The sequence below is a fragment of the Phycodurus eques genome, chromosome 1, assembly GCF_024500275.1.
Source record: "Phycodurus eques isolate BA_2022a chromosome 1, UOR_Pequ_1.1, whole genome shotgun sequence".
NCBI lineage: Eukaryota > Metazoa > Chordata > Actinopteri > Syngnathiformes > Syngnathidae > Phycodurus > Phycodurus eques.
Window position 1 is genome coordinate 34425193 of NC_084525.1, and position 13073 is coordinate 34438265.

Here is a 13073-nt window from a genome sequence, read left to right on the forward strand (position 1 = left end):
CAAATAAAGATGATTCTGATTCTGATTTACTTTGATCCTGACAGTCCCCTTAACTGATTTGTTCCTTGAACTCGCCAGTCTTTGTGGTCAATTTCAGGCTCGTCTTTCTAATGTAAAGTTTTTTTAAAACTTTGATAAATTAGCTGTAATGCCTGTGTCAGACTACAAGACAAATGTGGTTACGATGGCACTATGTCAAGACTGCTGGCAGAAAACCTTATGATATCTTGGTCAGCCCCTGGTAACACTACACAACATTTATCCCATCCTTTACGAATACTGGGCTTTGATCTTGTCTAATCAAACGCTGTCGGGGAGGTGGAACCAGAAAAGGTGAACGGATACACCCAGTACCATGACAACAACAACAATGGCTCACAGCAATTGTGTCGGTAAAAAAGAACAAAAAAAGAAGTGTCATCACCGGGTACTCGGGAGAGGACATTTTGGGCTGTCCATTCGAGGGAAGCTTGAGGTATGATCACATACAGGAAGTCCTCGATTTACGAACGAGTTCTGTTCCTACGCTGGCGATGTAATACAAGTTTTCGCGTAAGTCGAATTTCACCGTTAAAGTCGAAATGTACGGCGAAATACTTCTGTCAACGGGTATTGTCCCACCTGATTGTGATAGCAAGCTCAGTGTGTGTGGGCATGTACGTCGATGTGTGAGTGAGACGGGACTGCGCAGGTGTCATCCGGCGGGACTCTGAAGGAGTGCGCGCCGGTGCGAGTGTGTATAGTAGCAAGTGTAGTGACGGCGACCAGGAAAGAGTAGCGATTAGCGGAGGACCCCTTGACGTTGAATGTGCCGAGGAGCTAATAAAGCCATTAAAGCAGCAAATCGGTGCTTCGTGCCTTTATTGTTGCCGCCACCCAGCTCAGCTGTGCAACGAGAGAAGGGAGTTAACCCCTGCGTCTGCCGGTCAGGTGACCGTAGCAGGAAAGGTTAACACTTCGTATAAAGAAACTAAAATACATTAAAATAAAAAATTAAGAAGCTGTACTTACCATTACTGCTGAGAGTGTGAAAAAAGGAGGGCGAAAAAGGCAAAGTTACTCCCGCCGCACAAACACAGACAAGCACTATGCACTAGCTAATCAGAAACACTATGATGCTGGGACAAAATGGCGGACGAGGCATGGGCGTTGTAAAGTTGAAACGTCATAGGTCGAGTGTGTCGTAACTCGAGGACTTCCTGTACTTTGAATGCGGCACGCAAGCAGGCAGCATAACTTTTATGGAGCCAAATAATGCTAGCACTGACATTTGTACGTAAACATGACAGCGTTCTGACAAATCATGCTCTAAAGCTTTGATAAACATTGGTTTGTCCACGTTAATTAATGTTGTCAACTGCGAGGAGTTGCAATACGCAGTCCTACTGGTCAACGTACACTACATGGAAGATATCCAAAAAAATCAAACATGCCCGACTTTTCATTTTGGTGTTGTAGGCCAAATTGTTGGTCGTGGATTATGTCACACTACAAAATGTTTTGTCGTTCCCCACAAAATGTTTCCGGCACGATCTGGGAAATCGGCCCGATAGCAAACCGGGCTAATAATGAGGCTAAAATCCTGAAATCTGATCTAGGCATAAGGCGTAGTTGCTTTTTTTATGTTGTGGTATTCGGGGAAGTGGGGTCTTTTTGTGGAATTCTAAAGAACAAAGTAGTTTTTGAAATAGAGTATCAATTGTTGCACCTTTTATCAGGGTCAGTTTCTGATTCCAATGTTTAGTAATTACCGATAAACGATGGTGTTGCAACTTTGGTTTCCTTTACCTTCTTGGAAACACCTGTTTCCTGTTTTGAATATACAAATGTGGGTGATGTCGGCCCACAGCAGACACGCTGACTGGCTGGCTGAGATACACAATTCATCAAGTCAGGTGCTTTCCCTGTACACTTTCTCCTCGAACCTCGTCTTCCACTCTGAAGGGGGAGGTTGGACGCAACAGATTGTGATCGGAGTAATTGGTCTCTAAAGATGGAATGTTACTCCTCAACTTGGAAGCGCTTTGTTTCTAATGACTGTTCTAAGTGTGGTGAATTTAACAGGAGCAGCCACAACTTTGAAGCTTAGTTCTATCATGCTCCCCTCTTTGGTCCCTGCAGAGGCAAGCTTGGAAGTGGTCTTTTTGTGTGTATGTGTGCGTTGTTTTTTTTTTTTTTTTTTTTTGGTCTGATTCGTTTCAGCGGAGGAAAAGAGCAAAGAAGCGGCTCGGTTCCTGTTTTACTCCAGTGTCTTTGGTCGATTTGTCGGAGGATACTCTCCCTTAGTACACAAAGATTTTCACACAATGTATGTGTGCGTGTTGTTCTTTGTGTCAGTATATACCCTGACGTGCATAAACTAATTTCTTTATGCTCATCACAAAAAATGGACACAGAAAATTCCAAGTATTGATAGAAGGGAGGGAAAATGCAGTGTTGAACTATGATGTTGAGATCTTTGCTAAATTTAAAATATAACAATAAGAATTAGTTAATTAATCCCAGTTGATTGGTTTCAGGATAAAATATAAAATGGGTAAAAACCTTTAAACGTGAACAAATCCTAACTCGAGCACCATGTGTTATTTACAGTATATTATTAAACATAATGTGCCCTGCAATTGGCTGGCAACCAGTTCAGGGTGTGCCCCGCCACCTGCCCGATGATAGCTGGGATAGGCTCCAGCACGCCCGCGACCCTAGTGAGGAAAAGCATCTCAGAAAATGGATGGATGGATGGATATTAAACATTATAATGTTGTTATATTGATCACAATTGTATGCACCACACAAATGATTGCTGGGAAGTTTGCATGTTTTCCTCATGCTTGTAAAGTTTTTCTCTGGGTGCTCCTGCTTCCTCTCGCATTCCAAAAAAATGCAGGTTCATTTAAATCTATAAGTTGCCCATAGGTGTGAATGGTTGTTTGTCTATATGTGCCCTGCAATTAACTGGCGACCTGTCAGGGGGTTCCCCAGAGGGAATAGGCACCAGCTCACGTGTGGCCAGTGTTGAAAAGCAGGGTAGAAAATGGATGGATGGATGGATGTACAGCACCACACATGTATGATGCACCGCACAGTTATAAAGCTCATGTGTATCACCCCCCTTCCTTCTATGCTTATCAATAATTATAGCTAATCAGGACCCCATGATTTAGATGAAGTAGCTCATTAAAAAAAGAGATGTACAAAGTTATTAAAAAGGTGGCATATGTTCTTTCACTGTCACATCCATTTAATCAGCATTTCTATTCCTCCTGTTGCTCATCTCCTTTTCAGAGTATAGCTACGGGCTGCAAACACTCATTAGGCCACCTCTTAAAAGCACCGCCATATCTACCATTTTAGTCAACAAAAGGTGATTAAAGATCCAAAGTTAATCTGGGAGTTTCACTTATTTATAACATTAGTTATTTGCAGATGTTTCAAGTTAAATCTAATCAGGGTTGATTAAGGGATTTACATGGATTTGAATTTAATAAGAGGATTCAATATAGGATTAAGATTCAATAAAAAGCTAGTGTACCCTGTCGCTCGCTCCACGGCGAGGTTTGCAGTGGTAAATGCAGGCTTTGAGCTTGATGACATTTTTACAAGAATTAAAGTTAACTAATAACACTTTTGAAGCTTTTGTCAGTTGCCTCACACAAGTTTGGTCTCATCCTTACCTTTTAGATGTCACTTACTCTGTCCCACTTCTACTGCATGGCACCCACTCTGCTCTGTTTCTGTGATTTAGTTGTGGGCACTGCAGGATTATTACTCCACACTCTCCACTTTGCTGCAGTGGTCTGTTTCCCTACTGCCCTCAGTGTCCTCTCCAATAAATGTTGCCTCGTTACTGTGGCCAGTAACTATGAGAAGTAAATATAGGAGACGTTTGTTCCAAATAATGCATTTAGTGTGATGTCATTCTCACAGTTTTCCATGGCACTATTTAGAAGTGGAAAAAATTAAAATCCCAATAGAAGGCAGTTCGAACAGAGCAGGAGTGGGCAAGTGGCATGAAGAAACATGTTTGGACAGAACATGGACCATTTCATATCAAGTTTTGGAACAGAGAGAAACTGGACTTGCTTTTTCCACTTCCATTTTTTCAACTCAATTGACGCAGGTCTCCAGTTGGCACATACATAGTTTTTGTATCACTGATTTGACAAGCTATGGCATTAGATCAGTTTTTAAAAAAAAGTATTATTATTGTTTAGACAATTCAAGGCGGCACGGTGGCCGACTGGTTAGAGCGTCAGCCTCACAGTTCTGAGGACCCGGGTTCAATCCCCGGCCCCGCCTGTGTGGAGTTTGCATGTTCTCCCCGTGCCTGCGTGGGTTTTCTCCGGGCACTCCGGTTTCCTCCCACCTCCCAAAAACATGCATTAATTGGAGACTCTAAATTGCCCGTAGGTGTGAATGTGAGTGCGCATGGTTGTTTGTTTGTATGTGCCCTGCGATTGGCTGGCAACCAGTTCAGGGTGTACCCCGCCTCCTGCCCGATGACAGCTGGGTTAGGCTCCAGCACGCCCGCGGCCCTAGTGAGGAGAAGCGGCTCAGAAAATGGATGGATGGATGGATGGAGAGACAATTCAACACAGCTTGTCTGTAAAAAATAACTGCATTATGTAATATCACATCAAATTGGCTGCAGAGTTAAATCAGCTTATGATACACTCCTCCATTGAAGTTCATGCAATTATTGGCTTCTCTATGAACATCCTCACTAAACTGTAAACTGTCTGTGTCTTTATTGCATCTTAAAACCGCTTTTACCAGAGGAAGATGTTGTTGTGTGAAGGTATATTTGTTCAAGTGCTTCACGAAATGCAAACATGTAGACATTCATAAAGCAAAGCTCCTCTAATTGAGGAGCATACACACAAACAAGTATACCTGTGATGAGGGGGGAGTGCAATGTGAAAATGTCTTCCAGAACATTCATGCTGCCTTTTTATATTCCTTTGGCCAGTGGTTGTCAAACTGTTTTTTACATCAAGTACCGCCTCAAAAAATGCATTGCTCTCCAAGTGCCACCACAATGACAAACATTAAATGTCAGACAGCCGGGGGTCAGGGCCCCCTGTTCGACGCCGCTGTCGGGCAGCACGGTGGACGACTGGTTAGCACTACCACCTCACAATTCAGAGTTTGTGGGTTCATATCTGAGCTCTGGCCTTCCTGTGTGCACGTTGCATATTCTTGGTTTTTTTTCTGGATACTCTGGTTTCCTCCCACATTCCAAACACATTAGGTTAATTGAAGACTCTAAATTGTCCGTGGGTGTGAATGTGAGTATGAATGCTTGATTGTCTGTGTTTGTATATGCCTTATGATTGCCTGGCGTCCATTCCAGGGTGTACCCCATCTCTCTCCTAAAGTCAGCTGGGATATGCTTCAGCACACCCGTGACCCTGATGAGGATAAGTGGTATAGAAAAAGGATGGATACTTTATTGGGATAGTTGTCTTATTTATCTATCTATATCGTTATTGGGGTTGAAAATTTTGTGCATATTGCACAGCACTGGGCCAATGTGCGCGGAACCACAGGTGCTTTACGAGCACTTTTTTACTGTATTTTTCATGTCTGTCTCAAAGTTCGTACAAGGAGCAGGAGTTTCCGCGCATACACGCTTAAGATGCCGCTCTCCAACCTCATTAATCTCTACTCCCGATTAATCGGAAACACATCGGCTGAAGGAGGGTCTTTGTTGGTGTGTTAGAGTCCATATATCACTGAAAGTGGAGCAGCCGCCTTCCCACTCCTACAAACACACACACACACACACACACACGCACACACACTGACAGCCCCCATCTGCTCCTAATCTTGAGTGCAGCCAGCGGTCAGGTCGCCGACGGTCAATGGCACACGAAAGCACATGCGCACATGTAAACACATACTGTGTGGACCAGTCAGGCACATACTCTTGGGAAAGAACATCCTGGAGTACTTGCTTTTAAACAGTCTCCTCAAATGTTATTACACACACACACACACACACACACGCACTACAACAAGATGAACATGAGACATGCTGGTGGTGGTGCTTTACAGATGACAGGGCGTCATGGAAACGCCCAGCGCTCTCCATGGTTACACACTCGATTCTCCCACGGGATCTCTCCGTGAGTGTTGAGACTGCGCACTTAATTTGCGCCAACAACTCAGTGGGCAAAGCATACACACACACGTGCGCACACACACACACACGCACACATTGTACCCACGGTGGATCTTATCAAGATTTTAATTGACAAATTAACCATTTATATTTGAGATGACAATGGCAGTGATTAGCTCAATCATGTTTCTCTTCTTCTTTAGCCACAAAGCACAATATATTTTCCCTTTAGTAGAAAGATTATGCAGTGACTTTTTTCATTTTATAGTTAAAGCAATAGCAAGGAATAATTGGCTGTTTTTGCTCCAGTTGTATCTTTTTTACAATTACACCGTATTCTGCTTTTAACCTGCATTTCTTATCTATTTAGTGTAACACAGTTACAGCAAGTGCTGAACACAGCCATAATGTTAATACTAGGCGTGGGACTCAATAAAAAAAAAATCAAATTAATTAGAGGCTTTGTAATTAATTAATCTTGATTAATCACATTTTAATCGTATAACAATAGTTGTACTAAAAAGCAATATTCTTTCATTTAAATGGATTTTATTGGACCACTGAATCAAATAATTGACACAGAGGAGAATATTGGTAATTCTGGAGAAATGAATTTATTTGCATTTCAAACCAAAACAGTAGAAAAACAAATATATACATACACACATATATACACACGCAAATAGTGCCATTGTAACAGTATTGCCTTTAAATGGTTTCTGCGTGACAGTTGAAAAATTGGATCACGTCGCTGCCTATACAGGTGCATCGCAATAAATTGAATTAGAAAACTTCATGTATTTCTTTAGTTCAATTAAAAAACTCATAGATTCACTACAGAGTGAACTATTTGGTGGTGTTGTTATGATGTTTGTAGTTTACAGCTTCAAGAAATTAGAAGATTACATAGGAAACAATAGATTTTAAGATTTGAATATGGGAATGAAGTTGGAATTGGCCTTCTGAAGTGTTTTCTTGTGTTGAATGAATCTGTATAATTTATGAGTTTCACTCTTGGAATTGCTATGCTGAAATACAATAAACTCTCCTTAGTATTCTAATTTGTTGAGGTGCACTGGTAAGTAGCACATATTTTTGTGCTCGCTGCGACAAGCTTTGCAGATACGAACAGACTTGATACACCAGAGTGCAGTTGTAGGGACACGGCTAAGCTTCTGTGTGTCTACAGCCGGCAGCAGGTGGGGCAATGTTCTCATGAAATGCAATGCACGTTCAGTACTTTGAAGATAAGTCGGAAATTGCTCCTTTCTCAACCGATTTTCACGAGGTTTACTTTTTTTGTCAAAGTCAAAGCGTATGCTATTAATAAAGGGAGTTTGAAAAAAGAGGGAAAATTGTACCTCCAGCTGCTGAAATAAGTATTTAACAAGTCACCATTTTTCTCATTAAATATATTTCCGAAGGTGCTATTGACATGTTGGGTAAAATAATGTGAAATGACACAGGAAAAAAGTATTGAACACGCCAACTGGTATTTATTTAATACTTTGTACAAAAGCCTTTGTTTGCAATGACAGCTTCAAGATGCCTGCTGTATGGAGAAACTAGCCACATGCATTGCTCTGGTGTGATTTTGGCCCATTCGTCCACACAAGCAGTCTGCAAATCTTGAAGGTTCCGTGGGCTTCTTTTATGGACCTTGAATTTCAGTTCTTTCCGTAGATTTTAGATTGGATTCAAGTCAGGTGATTGGCTGAGCCATTCTAGCAGCTTTATTTTTTTCTTTGAAACCAGTAGAGAGTTTCCTTGCCAGTATGTTTTGGATCATTATCCTGCTGAAATGTCCACCCTCGTTTCATTTTCATCATCCTCGTAGATGGCGGCAGAGTTTTGTCAAGAATGTCTCAGTACATTTGCCCATTCATCCTTCCTTCAATAATGTGAAGTTTACCAGTACCATTTGCTGATTAGCACCCCCACACCATCATGTTCTCGCCTCTGAACTTCACTGTTGGTATGTTGGTTTTAGGGTGATGTGCAGTGAGATTTCTCCTCCGAATGTGTGGTGTGCATTATGGCAGCCAAGCAATTATATTTTGCTCTCATCAGACCAGAGTATATTCATTCATTCATTCATTCATTCATCTTCCGATCCGCTTATCCTCACTAGGGTCGCGGATGTGCTGGAGCCTATCCCAGCTATCTTCGGGCGAGAGGCGGGGTACAACCTGAGCTGGTCACCAGCCAATTGCAGGGCACATACAAACAAACAACCACTCGCACTCACATTCACACCTACGGGAAATTTAGAGTCTTCACTCAACCTACCCTGCATGTTTTTGGGATGTGGGAGGAAATCGGACTGCCCAGAGAAAACCCACCCAGGCACGGGGAGAACATGCAAACTCCACACAGCCGCGGCCGGGATTTGAACCCCGATCCTCAGAACTGTGAGGCGGATGTGCTAACCAGTCTACCACCATGCCGGTCCAGACTATAGTCTCCCAGTATTTAACTGGCTTGTCCAAATATTGTTCAGCAAACTTTATACGAGCTTTGACATGCTTTTTTTTCAGCAATGGGGTCTTGCGTGGTGAGGGTGCATACAGGCCATGGCAGCGGAGTATTTTAAAGTATTTTAGTTTCTTTATACAAAGTGTTAACCTTTCCTGCTACGGTCACCTGACCGTGGTCGGGAGACGCAGGGGTTAACTCCCTTCTCTCGTTGCACAGCTGAGCTGGGTTGCGGCAACAATAAAGCGACGAAGCACCGATTTGCTGCTTTAATGGCTTTATTAGCTCCTCGGCACATTCAACGTCAACGGGTCTTCCCCTAATCGCTACTCTTCCCCGGTCGCCGTCACTACACTTGCTACTATACACTCTCGCACCGGCCCGCACTCCTTCACAGTCCCGCCGGACGATGCCTGCGCAGTCCCGTCTCACTCACACATCGACGCACACGCCCACACACACTGAGCTTGCTGTCACAATCACGTGGGACAATACCCGTTAACAGAAGTATTTCGCTGTAAATTTCGACTTTAACGGTGAAATCTGACTTGCGCGGAAAGAAATTCGTGTTACGTCACCAGCGTAGGACCGGAACTCGTTCGTAAATCAAGGACTTCTTGTACAGTGCCAACAGTGAAGCATGGTGGTGGCAGCATCATGCTGTGGGGGTGTTTTTCAGCTGCAGGGACAGGACGACTGGTTGCAATCGAAGGACGAAACTTTTCTCCAGAGTGCTCAGGACCTCAGACTGGGCCGAAGGTTCACCTTCCAACAAGACAATGACCCTAAGCACACAGCTAAAACTAATTACTTATTTTTTTAACCAATAGTAGTTTATTTGGTCTCGTGCTTAATGATTAAACATCAATCCATCCATCCATCCATTTTCTGAGCCGCTTCTCCTCACTAGGGTCGCTAGGGAGCCTATCCCAGCTATCATCTGGCAGGAGGCGGGGTGCACCCTGAACTGGTTTCCAGGCAATCGCAGGGCACGTACAAACAAACAGCCATTCGCACTCACATTCACACCTACGGGCAATTTAGAGTTGTCAATCAACCTACCATAAATGTTTTTGGAATGTGGCAGGAAACCGGAGTGCCCGGAGAAAACCCACGCAGGCACGGGGAGAACATGCAAACTCCACACAGGCAGGGCCGGGGATTGAACCGCCTCCTCAGAACTGTGAGGCAGATGCTCTAACCAGTCGTCCACCGTGCCGCCAATGATTAAACAAAACCGGGAAAAAAATAATAATAAGCAATATCACACGAGAGGGAGTGAAGTTGTACTCACCAACCTTTTTGAAACAGAAAGTTGCTTCTTGGGCTACTGATTATTGTGACGGGCTACGAGTTCGATATACACTTCTGTGGCTGCTTCAGGTTCAACAACATGTCAACTTCAGGTTATTCACACAATGGCTCCAAATAACAGTTATTTTTGTAATATATTAAACTATTATTTTTTTATAACTTGATTACGATTGAGTTACTGGTTTGCTTGGGAGCATGTCAGAAAAACAAACAAATTACGTTCATTGTTCTCCAAAGTAAAAGCAAATGTTTGCAAATGTCTTATTTTGATGAAATAAAAGATAATCAGTGTCACTGATGGTGTAGTGGTACACTCACCTGACTTTGGTGCGGGCAGCGTGGGTTCAATTCCCACTCAGTGACGGTGTGAATGTGAGTGCGAATGGTTGTCTGCGTCTATATGTGCTCTGTGACTGACAACCAGTTCAGGGTGTAGTCCGCCTTTCACCTGAAGTCAGCTGGGATAGGCTCCAGCGCCCCGCGACCTTAACCTGGATAAGCGGTGTTGAAAATGGATGGATGTTAAAGATAGTCTGAAATCAGAGAATATTTACTGTTAAGAGGCTGAAATCAGAGAATGTTAACAACTTTAAGTTAAGCAGTGCCGCTAAAAGATTTAATACATTATCAAAATAGTTGGCGACTAATTTGATGATTGATTAGTTGTAAATTAATCGATTAATTGTGACACCTCTAGTTGTAATATCGTATATGTTCAACTTTTTTGCACTCATTTTGTTTTCCTCCAGATTACACTGACCAGCCACCATAAAATGGGGTGGGGGTTTTGGGGTCTGATTGTCCATTACCTCAGCCCTGACACAAGGTGGGCTATGATCACATGTGGTTGGCATGGCAACATTGTAGTAGGTTGAGAGAATTTCTTGTTGTTGCCACAATCTTGCAACATCCTGACCTATAACACACAGCTGCATTTGTTTTCTGATGCTAATGGTTTATGGAGGTGTATTGGCGGTTTTGAGCATTTGTCATGGTTTACAACAAGATGGGAAGTGGGTTCGCTCAGTGGCCTAACTCTAATATGAGGGAAGCAAAAGAGGATGCTTTTCGGGCAGATGGAAAAAAATGAAGTGTGGGGAAGCAGCATAAACACGGAAGGAGAAATCAAATTATTTCTCGCGCTCTGCCTCCCGTTGTGGCTGAAGAAGAGCATTAATCTTTTACCTCCGTCGGCAGGTGACACCACAGAGGCGCGTGCGCAGACTTAACTAAATCATACTCTTTCATTCACGTTCCTGCTGATACCTCTGTTATTGCACAGATAACAAGATGAATACATGTGAGGCCAGTGAGAGGGTAAAGTCAGGGAGGAGCATGCGGTGACTGCATGGGGAAAAAGGTTCAATTTGACCTCGTGAAGTGATCAGGAAGTGAAACATTTTTCAAATGATGGCTGTGGTGAACAACAGTTGACCAGTTGCGCAACATACAAGTCCCCTTCTTTATTTCAAAACGAAACAAAAACAAGGTCATACACATCAAGCATCAGCAGCTAATTAGTAAGTGGGTTAGGGTTAAAACAAAACGTGACATTGTGGTAGATTATAATTTGTGTTTTACTGTATTTGGTCCATCTATGACAAATATAATTTTGGCTGTGAAGCTGTGATTTTTTTTAATGGTTCAGAATTTACTGATGGTTTTGAAATATGTTGCAGTTGCATCAAATTATTTACATCTCCTAAATCATAGCATTCATCAAATCAGTAATATGTAATCATTGTTTCCTGCTCTTTAACATGATCAACATCTTTTTTAAATGATTTATCTATAAACAATACAAACTGATGCCAAAATCAATATAATGGATGCTTAATATTGAGAATATTATTAAAGCAACACTGAGTAATACAGTTTAATAATTTACATGGAATTAGGCAACAATAAAGAGGAACTTGTCAACTGCTAGAGACATGGTCAAAAGTTAAAGAAGCTCAGCCATGATTGTTTAGGATAAATGCTAACAGAACTTGAAACTTAAAATGAACAGTGTCTGATCTTTTCAGTGTGGAGTGTGTACAATCACTGCATACTACTCTTGTGACATCAACTGGATGTTGAAATTCTTGCTACTCCAGCATTTGTTTTGTATGGTGATATTCTTCCTCTTCTGGCATTCTTCTCCTGCTACTTCACTAGTGTTTGCATGGCCAACAGGTCCTTGTGCGTCTTGTTTTGTCAACCGAGATTGCAAAGGGTTGACTGGCATGATCGAGAGCCACCATGACACCATGTGCAGTATCCATCCCGAGCACATTCTTTTCACTCATTCAAACCCTTTGCTGATCATGTCATACTTTCTTCCCAAAAAGAATGAAAGCAGGAAATGGAATGCAAATATGTGACGTGCCTTGCATGATGGCTCAGCTTTTAAGACCTCATATCTGCTCCTCTCAACAAGCCACAAGCAGCCTAACAACCGCTTCCACTCTTTTTGGCTGCTTCCCCAACACTCATTAATGTCTTTTGAGTCATCTCCAACCCCCTGATTTTGTCTATGGATGGATGCAACCACAGTAAAGGGTGTGTAGCGTTCAAATGCACATGTTTAGCTATGGTGTTCATTTGCTGTCTTCTGTAGTTGTTTTTAAATATCTCAGTTATCGTGCAGGGTCTACAAACTCTTCGAATCTTCAGATTTTGGTATGATGATTTTGTTTTTTCAGATTTGTTTTTTGTAGCATATGTTGATTATTAGGACCCGTAACCTGCACCTCTTGAGAACCTTTGCACATTTTCAGAGTCAGACCAACTCAGACAGGCGTTATTGTGCTGGCCTTTTAGTGTTAGCGTCAGCTGAATGGCTTTAAATCACCAACCATCAGCGCTGCCAACACCGTCTTCCATTTCCTTCGCTTAGCGTCTTCTTTTTTTCCACTGCATTGTGTCCAGCACAACCAGGCTGCCTCTCTGCCACCAGGACTCACTGCCTGTGGCGTGGAATTGACTTTATCCCTGCACTGGAAAAAGCGGGCGGCCCACGCCAGGCTGGAGGTGACCCATTTCCCCTGGGCATTCAGCAGCCTCCTAATCAACCATTCACTGGGGCCGCTTCATTCACTCCACAATTAGAGCAACTCCCTTTTGGAATGGTCCATCAAGAGGTTGGTAGGCAGGCGGATTCGAGGGGTAGTGGCAAAGA

At 42.8% G+C, this 13073-nt stretch overlaps 1 protein-coding gene across 6 annotated transcripts in view; it reads left to right on the forward strand.

Annotated features, from left to right (window-relative positions):
• LOC133409419 (nuclear receptor coactivator 3-like) overlaps positions 1-13073 on the forward strand; it is an 85478-nt gene that overhangs the window by 38537 nt on the left and 33868 nt on the right. The window contains exon 2 of one of the 6 annotated variants that reach the window (XM_061689391.1): positions 12824-13035. The exons of the other annotated variants lie outside the window; for them this stretch is intronic. The gene's annotated coding sequence lies outside the window, so the exon portion shown is untranslated. The remainder of the gene's footprint in view (positions 1-12823; positions 13036-13073) is intronic. 6 annotated transcript variants of the gene reach the window in all.